Here is a 9,603-nt window from a genome sequence, read left to right as displayed (position 1 = left end):
TAGCGCCAACGGAAATGAAAGAACTGAGGACCCAGTTGGATGAACTGCTGGCGAAAGGTTTTATCAGACCTAGTTCATCTCCCTGGGGAGCTCCTGTCCTATTTGTAAAGAAGAAGGACGGATCAATGCGGTTGTGCATCGACTATAGAGAGCTGAATAAAGTTACCATAAAGAATAGATATCCTTTACCAAGGATCGATGATCTATTCGATCAGCTGCAAGGAGCAAGCTACTTCTCCAAGATCGACTTAAGGTCGGGTTATCATCAACTAAGGGTCAGAGATGAAGATGTACACAAGACTGCATTTAGGACTCGCTATGGTCATTACGAGTTCCTAGTGATGCCTTTTGGGCTCACAAATGCACCGGCTGCGTTCATGGATCTCATGAATCGCGTGTGCAAGCTGTATTTAGATAAATTCGTCATAGTCTTCATCGACGATATCCTTATCTATTCCAAGAATCAAGATGACCACGAGAAGCACCTCCGTTGCATTCTCGAATTACTACAGCGTGAGAAACTCTACGCCAAATTCTCGAAATGTGAATTCTGGCTACGAGAGGTTCAATTTTTAGGACACGTTGTGAGTGAGCGTGGTATCCAAGTGGATCCCGCTAAGGTAGAGGCAGTTATGAACTGGCAAGAGCCAAAGACACCTACCGAAATCCGTAGCTTCCTGGGGTTAGCAGGATACTACCGGAGATTTATTGAAAATTTTTCGAGGATTGCTGCGCCCTTGACTTCTTTGACCAAGAAGAAAGAAAAGTACATTTGGGGCCCGAAGCAGCAAGAGTCCTTTGAAATACTGAAGCAGAAGCTAAGCAACGCACCTGTGTTGACCTTACCTGAGGGTACAGATGAATTCGTAGTTTACTGTGATGCATCACATACAGGCATGGGGTGTGTGCTTATGCAGAAGGGCAAGGTGATTGCCTATGCTTCAAGGCAATTAAAGGTGCATGAAAAGAATTACACCACCCATGACTTGGAGTTGGGTGCCGTTGTATTTGCACTCAAGTTGTGGAGGCACTACCTTTATGGCATTAAATTTGTGATTTATTCTGATCACAAAAGCCTCCAGCACCTGTTCAACCAGAAGGAGTTGAACATGAGACAACGCCGTTGGATGGAAACCCTGAATGATTATGACTGCGAAATCAGGTACCATCCCGGCAAGGCGAATGTAGTCGCCGATGCATTGAGCAGGAAAGAAAGGGTAAAACCCATTCGAATCAATGCCAAGAGCATTGAAGTTAAAAATAATTTGATTGAAAGGATTTTGGCTGCACAGCGAGAGGCTGTGTTGGAAGCTAATTATCCTAATGAAAAGCTGGGAGTAACGGCTGAGCAGTTGACTCTTAGCAAGGATGGAATTCTTAGGCTGAATGGACGTATATGGGTTCCGATTTATGGGGGACTACGAGATGTTGTTCTCCAGGAAGCCCATAGTTCCAAATACTCAGTCCATCCTGGTGCTGATAAAATGTACCAAGACTTAAAGGCAAATTATTGGTGGATAGGCTTGAAAAAGTCTGTAGCCGCCCATGTAGCAAAGTGCTTGACTTGTGCTCAGGTCAAAGCCGAGCACCAAAAGCCGTCTGGCTTGCTACAACAGCCTGAACTTCCCGAGTGGAAGTGGGAATGTGTAACTATGGACTTCATAACCAAGTTACCCAAGACCAGGAAAGGAAATGATACAATATGGGTCATAGTCGATAGGCTGACTAAATCAGCTCATTTTCTACCCATCAAGGAGACGTATAGCTCCGATATGTTAGCCCAACTATATGTTGATAAGATTGTAGCCTTACACGGCATACCTGTGTCTATTATCTCCGACAGGGATACTAGATACACATCACACTTCTGGAAGAGTTTCCAGCAATCTTTGGGCACGCGTTTGAACTTTAGTACGGCTTACCATCCACAGACGGACGGTCAAAGTGAGCGTACTATCCAAACGCTAGAAGACATGCTTCGTGCATGTGCGATCGATCTAGGTGGTAACTGGGATAAAAACCTACCCCTGATCGAATTCTCCTACAATAATAGCTACCACACCAGCATAAAGGCTGCGCCTTTTGAGGCATTATATGGTAGGAAATGCAGATCGCCTGTTTGTTGGGCGGAAGTAGGAGAGGTCCAATTATCGGGACCAGAGATTGTTTTCCAAACAACGGACAAGATTGTCCAGATACGGGAACGTCTCAAGGCTGCCCGCGATAGGCAGAAGAGTTACGCTGATCCAAAGCGTAAGGATTTCCACTTCGAAGTGGGTGAAAAAGTATTACTTAAGGTGTCACCCTGGAAGGGGGTGATGCGCTTCGGCAAGAAGGGCAAGCTGAGTCCGAGATACATAGGGCCTTTTGAGGTCATTGAACGAGTCGGATCAGTTGCCTATAAACTAAACTTGCCTGAAGAGCTCAATGGAATTCACAATGTGTTCCACATCTGCAATCTCAAAAAGTGCTTCGCCGACGAATCGTTGGTGATTCCACACACAGATGTGCATATAGATGAGAGCTTAAAGTTCATAGAAAAACCTTTGTCGATTGAGGATCGACAGGTAAAGAAGCTTCGCAGAAAGCACGTACCGATTGTTAAAGTCAAATGGGATGCTCGTAGAGGTCCTGAATATACGTGGGAAGTCGAAGCTACAATGAAAGAAAAATACCCCTATTTATTTGAGTAAATCTCGGGTCGAGATTTATTTTAAGGGGGTGAGGATGTAACACCTCGAATTTTTGTGTCCAATGATGTGTTAACACGTGGCATTTGTTTACACGTGGCATCTATAATAAATAAGGGACTAATTTTGACAAACCTTGAAAGTATATAAATTCGAGGGTTATAAATGTCAACAAGGGTAAATATACTGTATAGTATCCCTAATTAATGCTTAAACCTTCAAACGAATAAATTATAGATCGTACAAAAATAAAACGCGGAAGAAAGTGAGAGATTACAAACTACAGGGGTTAACTGTGTCAACATGTTTAATAATACCTCTGAGTGACCCTTTAACGTTCCCAAGACTTTGTAACGGTGTTATACCCTCACTAAGATAATATATATGAATTTCGCGAAGTTTCGATATGAAACGAGAAAGTTACGATCGAATTCGTAGAAGAAGGGTTAAAAGCGTCAACAGTGAAAGTTAAGGCTTTCCAATATAATTAATAAATAAACCGGGGACTTAATAACGCGGGAAATTAACACGAGGCCCCTATCGGTAAATAACCGAGGGCCAAACCGCAAAGTTACCCCTTCAAAACCGAAAGGTCAGGCAAATCATTACGAAAGATTTCGTTATTAATGGCCAGATTCTGTAATAATTACAAAAAGATTTAAAAATCCTGAAATCTTAACCTTAGGCGACCCGCGTAAGGTTTAGACATAAGTTGAGGCGGGCCGCGAGCCTCCTCTATTTTCGCGTCTGTTATTTGAACTTTAGGCGACCCGCATTAAAATGCATGGGAACTCCCATGCGGGCCGCGTAAAGTGCCCAGATGCAGAAACTTTGCAACTACTTGGCTTTTGGAGCTTGTGAACGATCATGCACATAATTATGGGGCATGGGCACCCTATGCTCAACCCATAACACTTAGGGGACACCTACCATCACCTCTGGTCTGATAGTAGTGCTTGCAATGATCAATATGGCTTGGCATTTGGCTATAAATAGCCATGTTGTAGTTACAACAATCACACAACACAAAACACTTACAACTGATCATTTCAAGAGCTCCCTAGCATTCTCTTCTGTTCTCTAATCAAGAGTTAACTTCTGTAAGTCGTTCATAACCATTTTGGTTTCACATTTCCATAGTTATAGCCTATAAACGCAACCGTCGTAACTAACGGTTGTCATTGCAATATCTTGCAAATGGTTCAGTCTTATGACGAATCAAAAATGGTTATGAGTTGGTATTTATGTGGGTATTAAACCTCTAAAATGGTTCCCCCTGATCACCACTCTAACTATGTCAATTATCGAGTCAAACGTGCGGTTAAAAAGTCAACAGAAAGCTATTTTAGCGATTTAAGCATAATCTGTAATATATATGTTATGGAACCTGTTTTGACAATCATAAAATATGATAATAAGTATGTAAACATGTTTGCGCTCGTTTGAATCGATCATTTACTATATAGAACCGGTTCGGAGCTGAATGTCGCAAAAGTTTGACTTTTGCTTTGACTTCAGTTCTGACCCGTTTTAGTGAGGTATGAATATACCTTAGGACTCTCTTAGGACCAGATCACATGTTGGTATAAGCCTCTGTGGACGGTTCATGAGTTATCCGAGTCTTTAGCGCATTTCCGTCATTCGCCTAAAAGTTGACCGTACGGCCTTTTTTTTAAAATAAAACGAGTATTTCGGACACGTGAACGGACCAGAACCTTGCTTATTAATTTATGAGCATGTCCCTAAAGTTTCACGTCAATCTGAGGCCTAGAATGAGAGTTATGCTAAAAGGCGCATTTTTAAGAAACTTTTGTAATTAACGGCGCAACTAGCATAACGCCCATCTAACCCAAGTTTTCGGCACCAAAACTTTTACCCACTGTGGTAAAATAATATTTTGGGAATTTTAAAGATTTTTAATAATTTTTACCTTGCTCATAACCTGCGGTTATGGCTACGGTTCGGTAATTACCGAATATGCCCTTTTTGGCCAAAACGGGAGTTCTACAAGGTCTTTTGACCCGATTCCAGTTGCCACTGATTTTAAATAATAAATAAAGTATTTTAAACTTTATAAACTATTCGGGAAACTCAGATTTCCTGTAGAACCCGAAAAGCTCTTTAAAAGTCTTTAAAATGACCAAAAAGCCCCTACGGGGCATAATATTAACTTAAACTCGTTACGGGCATTACGGAAGGTATCCTACTGATACCACAACACATTTAAGGCATGTTGACTTAGGAAATAAGCGTACGACTCTCATAGCTAACCGTTTCGCCTATTTGCGCACACGGTACGGCTCATGGAACTAGTTTTCGTGCAATAGCCGATATGGGTCAAATTATATTATTTGAACCCCAAAATCCAGAGTATGAACTATAAACCCATATAAAACAAGTCACTGAACTTGTTGGGTCCAAATCATGCTCCATTCTCGGTTTTCGCCTTTTCGTGCGAATTAACCATATCTATATATCGGAATCAACCGGTTTAAGCTACGGCTAATATAAGGACCGTTAGGATTCTAAGAGGTTAATTAAAACCTTCGTTCCAGATTAGGAGCCCCAGTAAAAGCTATCGGTGACTTGATCTAAATTAAGGATTAATACTTGCAAAGGTAAATACTTTTGACTTATTTCCCCTATATGGGCTTGGGTTACGGTATATTAATACCGCTTGATTGAGCATTATATAATTCCATCGCTTAGGTGGTTAATTGATTAAATTTGATTGGCTCATTTAAACAGTTTTGTTGCTTATAAGCCTTTGGGGGGTTTAATGACCGTTGTCCCGGATATCCTCGGCATCATTTTACGAAATGGCCACGACCATCGACATCCCGGTGTAGGCGTACACCCGGTATAAAGTGTCGACACTAAAACTAAAAGACGTAGCCGTTGGTTTCTGTACTACGGTTTTACGCAAACGTGGTGTGTCTATAAATCTTTAACCCGGCACGACCCGGGCTACTGAACGCATAAAAGAACATGTAAAACGTTCACAAGATCATTATGAATTTTCCCAAGTTATAAAAGAGTTTGTGCCTTGTGCATTCAAATCAATTTTAATAAACATTTTCAAATGTGTCAGTTGAATGTATTTACCAGTGTAAACTGACGTATTTTCCCCAAAAAGATTAAGTGCAGGTACCTAAACGTAATTGGCTGGTATTAGCTCCCTAGCGCCGGGATAAGCCTCGCAAGCTTGATTGCAGTATCTAATGGAACAATACTTTATCTTTATTTACGATCCACTGTGGATATTCAACTTCTGTAATACATTGATATTATCATCAGAGGTTGAAATTTATATATTTATCTTATGCTTCCGCTGTGCATTATATAATTGTGTGGTTTGACTATATTGTTGCCAACATCGTCACGGTAATCCCCCACCGGGCCCACCGGTGAGACACGTGGAAAACGGGGTGTGACAACTTATCAAGACATACTTAGGCGGACCTGTGCCTTAGTGACTTAAAACGAGACAAGAACTAGTTAATTCATGTTATGTACTCTTTGGTTCTTGTTTAAACAATGTATACTTTCATATTTGATCAATAAAACAAAACTTCAATTGCCATGGATTTGAAACAATTGATTCTGTTACAACACTCCCCGACGTTTCTGCCACGTTTTGTATGTTCTACGTGGTCGGGGTGTGACAGAAAAGTTGGTATCAGAGCCAATGGTTATAGGGAGTTAGGTTATTAGTAATACTTTGACCTAGTCTATAACCTTCCTAGGACCCTAACGCGAGTTTACTTGCGTTTAGTCATAAAACAATACCGTCACCTATCCTTAGGCGACGACCACAACAAGAACATAAAATTCAAAACCGCCTTGAAAACTAATCATCTGTTCTAGGATGATTGATTACTAGGTTTTGAACCCTCTGTTATAAGGTTTTGAACCCCTTTGAATTTTCAAAACTCTCATCAAAGTTTTGGGTCCTAAATAGTGTGAACACGTGCAAACTGGAAGAGTGAATGCCTGTACCCTGGGTTTTCTGTCTAAGGTTAGAGTGTTCGTACAAATCCACATAATCGGACCAGTCACTCTTACCTGGGAACTCTTGGGGTGAGTGTCCACTTATAGGCGAGCATGTCTTCGCGATACACTATGAGGATCTATTTGCTTTGATTCAGCCTTGGTGTTGTTTGTTTGCTTCGTGGATTCAAACAAATGACCATCAACCATGATTATGGCCGGAAATTGTAACATCCTATTCTTACCCAATGCCATTTCATTTATTTTCTTTCTTGTCTCTCATTTAGAATGCCTCCTCGACGCGAAAACCAGATAGCGACTGCAGAACTGGCAGAGATCATTGCGCAGCAAATGGCTGCTCAATTCCCAAACCTCTTTGCTCAATGGAACCAAGCCAACAACAACAATAATGCCCCCTGCAGCTTCAAGACGTTCAACTCGGCTAAGCCATCAAAGTTTTCTGGGTCTCAAGGAGGGACTGCACTTCTGCAGTGGTTCGAGAGTTTAGAGAACACCTTCAGACATGTTCAATGTCCAAGCGAGCGAAAGATAGAATTCGCATCTAGCGTCTTTGAGAAACGAGCTTTGACATGGTGGAATGGAGTGATGAGAGATAGGGGTGCCGATGTGGCACTGGCTTAAACATGGCAAGAGCTTCGAGCTCTGATGATGAAGGAATTCTGTCCTCGTCACGAGATCAGGGCCTTGGAAACGGAGTTCGACGATCTTAAGCAAGTTAGCGGTGAGCATCGAGCCTACACGGATCGTTATGAGGAGTTAAGTTTGTTATGCCCGGATATGGTTACACCTTTGGATAAGGCAATCGAAAAGTACATTGATGGCCTCCCTGACTCAATACAAGACAATGTGACTGGTAGCAACCCTACTACAGTTAGACAGGCCATTGAGCTATCTGCAACCTTGACTGAATCAAAGATCAGGAAAGGTAAACTTTTCCGAAAAGGTGACAAGAAACCGGTCGGGGACTCGAACCCAATCGAGGAATCAAAGACCATGGATGAACAGACTGAATCCTCTAAAAAGTCAAAGAAGCGAAAGGCTTCTCAGAACTTCGCCGTGGTCGCTCACAATGGTCAAGCCGTCCCCAACCAACCAGCTCAACCCCCTGCTAGAAAACCATACAATGGAACTGCACCCTTGTGCAACCAATGTAGCCTCCATCATCACGCCAATGTACAGTGCCGCAAATGCCAAATTTGTGGACTTATAGGCCATACAGCAAGAGTCTGCCCAACTGCAGCTGCGCCAAACCAAGCTGGCAACAATCCTGCTCAAGGTCGTTTTCTACCAGGCTCTTGTTTCAACTGTGGCGAGATGGGTCATTTCCGAAGAAATTGCCCAAAGCTTGCTAATGCAAATCCAGCACAGGGATGAGCATCTGACTGACTAGAAGACAACATCGTTTAGAAATAATCACGTCTTATGTATTATTTTCTTTTATTGTCAAGGTCCAAGAAACAGTTGTTATCGTTGTTTATAAATAATTTTTTTATTTACATTGCAATGTATTTCTGTGGTTGCATGTATAAACGACATATCCCTTACAATACCGACAATCAAAGAAACCGTATTCCTTGAAGAACAAACTACCCCCAAATTTCTCCCATTCTACGATCTCTTGTGTCTTCCACGTAATTCCTAAGTACCCGTTTCTTCTAAGAAAAACGAAGTACAAGGCGCAAGTTACAACACATGACGAATACCCAAAATACCACTATAAATCCTTAATAGGGTACCTAAGGATTTCCCGTAAGTCCTTAATTGTTGTATACCTAAATTCGAATGTGATAATTCCTTGTAATCAAAAATCGAATTTTGGGAGATCTTTCTATCTTCTCAGATAGATTCCCGTGAACATTGTAGCCCATCGACTGGTTTCCATATCCGTATTCAATCAATAACAAGTTAATAACAAATTATAATCAAGTTAAACAATTATGTGACTTTGTGCTTATGTGTTCCCTTATGTGTTGTTGTGTGATCCAAATTATGTTATCCAAATCTTCGTAGAATCTTACAAATCCTTGTACAAGAGATTCATAGTAGGATACCCAAAGGTATTACTTAAAATCCTCAATGGACTTCTATGTTATAGTTAAGTCCCTCGGATTATAAAGTACTACTTCATAATTAGACCCCTTGAGTGGTCTAGTTAAACAGATTGATCCAAAATCTGGCTAGGGATATCATGTGATGATATAGCTGAAAGGACTCCTTGGTGGCCTAACTAAGAAGATCCCCTGTAGATCTAATTAAAGGGAACCAATGGAAGTCTAGTCACCCTCATCACAAGTTCGATATCCTTCCCCAAAACATTACAAAACAAACTGTGCGGACTGTGCAAAGGATTACGTAATTATGGATGCATACATAATTATGGAATTTAGTGCACAGAAATCACAGCAAGTTCTGTCATGTGTCTAGAGTTAACCCTGTTCATTTCCAACTCTGATGAAGCAACCGTTGAAAATGACTCCGTTAGTTCATTTTCGTTTCTGAAGATTTACCCATTGAGGAAATGAATATCTGTTGTGTAATCCTTCATTTCCAACTCTGATGAAGCAACCGTTGAAAATGATTCCGTTAGTTCATTTTCGTTTCTGAAGATTTATCCATTAGGGAAATGAATATCCGTTGTGTAATCTTTCATTTCCAACTCTGATGAAGCAACCGTTGAAAATGACTCCTTTAGTTCATTTTCGTTTCTGAAGATTTACCCGTTGAGGAAATGAATATCCGTTGTGTAATCCCTCATTTCCAACTCTGATGAAGCAACCGTTGAAAATGATTCCGTTAGTTCATTTTCGTTTCTGAAGATTTATCCGTTGGGGAAATGAATATCCGTTGTGTAATCTTTCATTTCCAACTCTGATGAAGCAACCGATGAAAATAACTCCGTTAG

This window comes from Helianthus annuus, chromosome 7, assembly GCF_002127325.2.
Source record: "Helianthus annuus cultivar XRQ/B chromosome 7, HanXRQr2.0-SUNRISE, whole genome shotgun sequence".
In the NCBI taxonomy this organism is placed as follows: domain Eukaryota; kingdom Viridiplantae; phylum Streptophyta; class Magnoliopsida; order Asterales; family Asteraceae; genus Helianthus; species Helianthus annuus.
Note: the sequence above shows the minus strand (reverse complement) of the source record.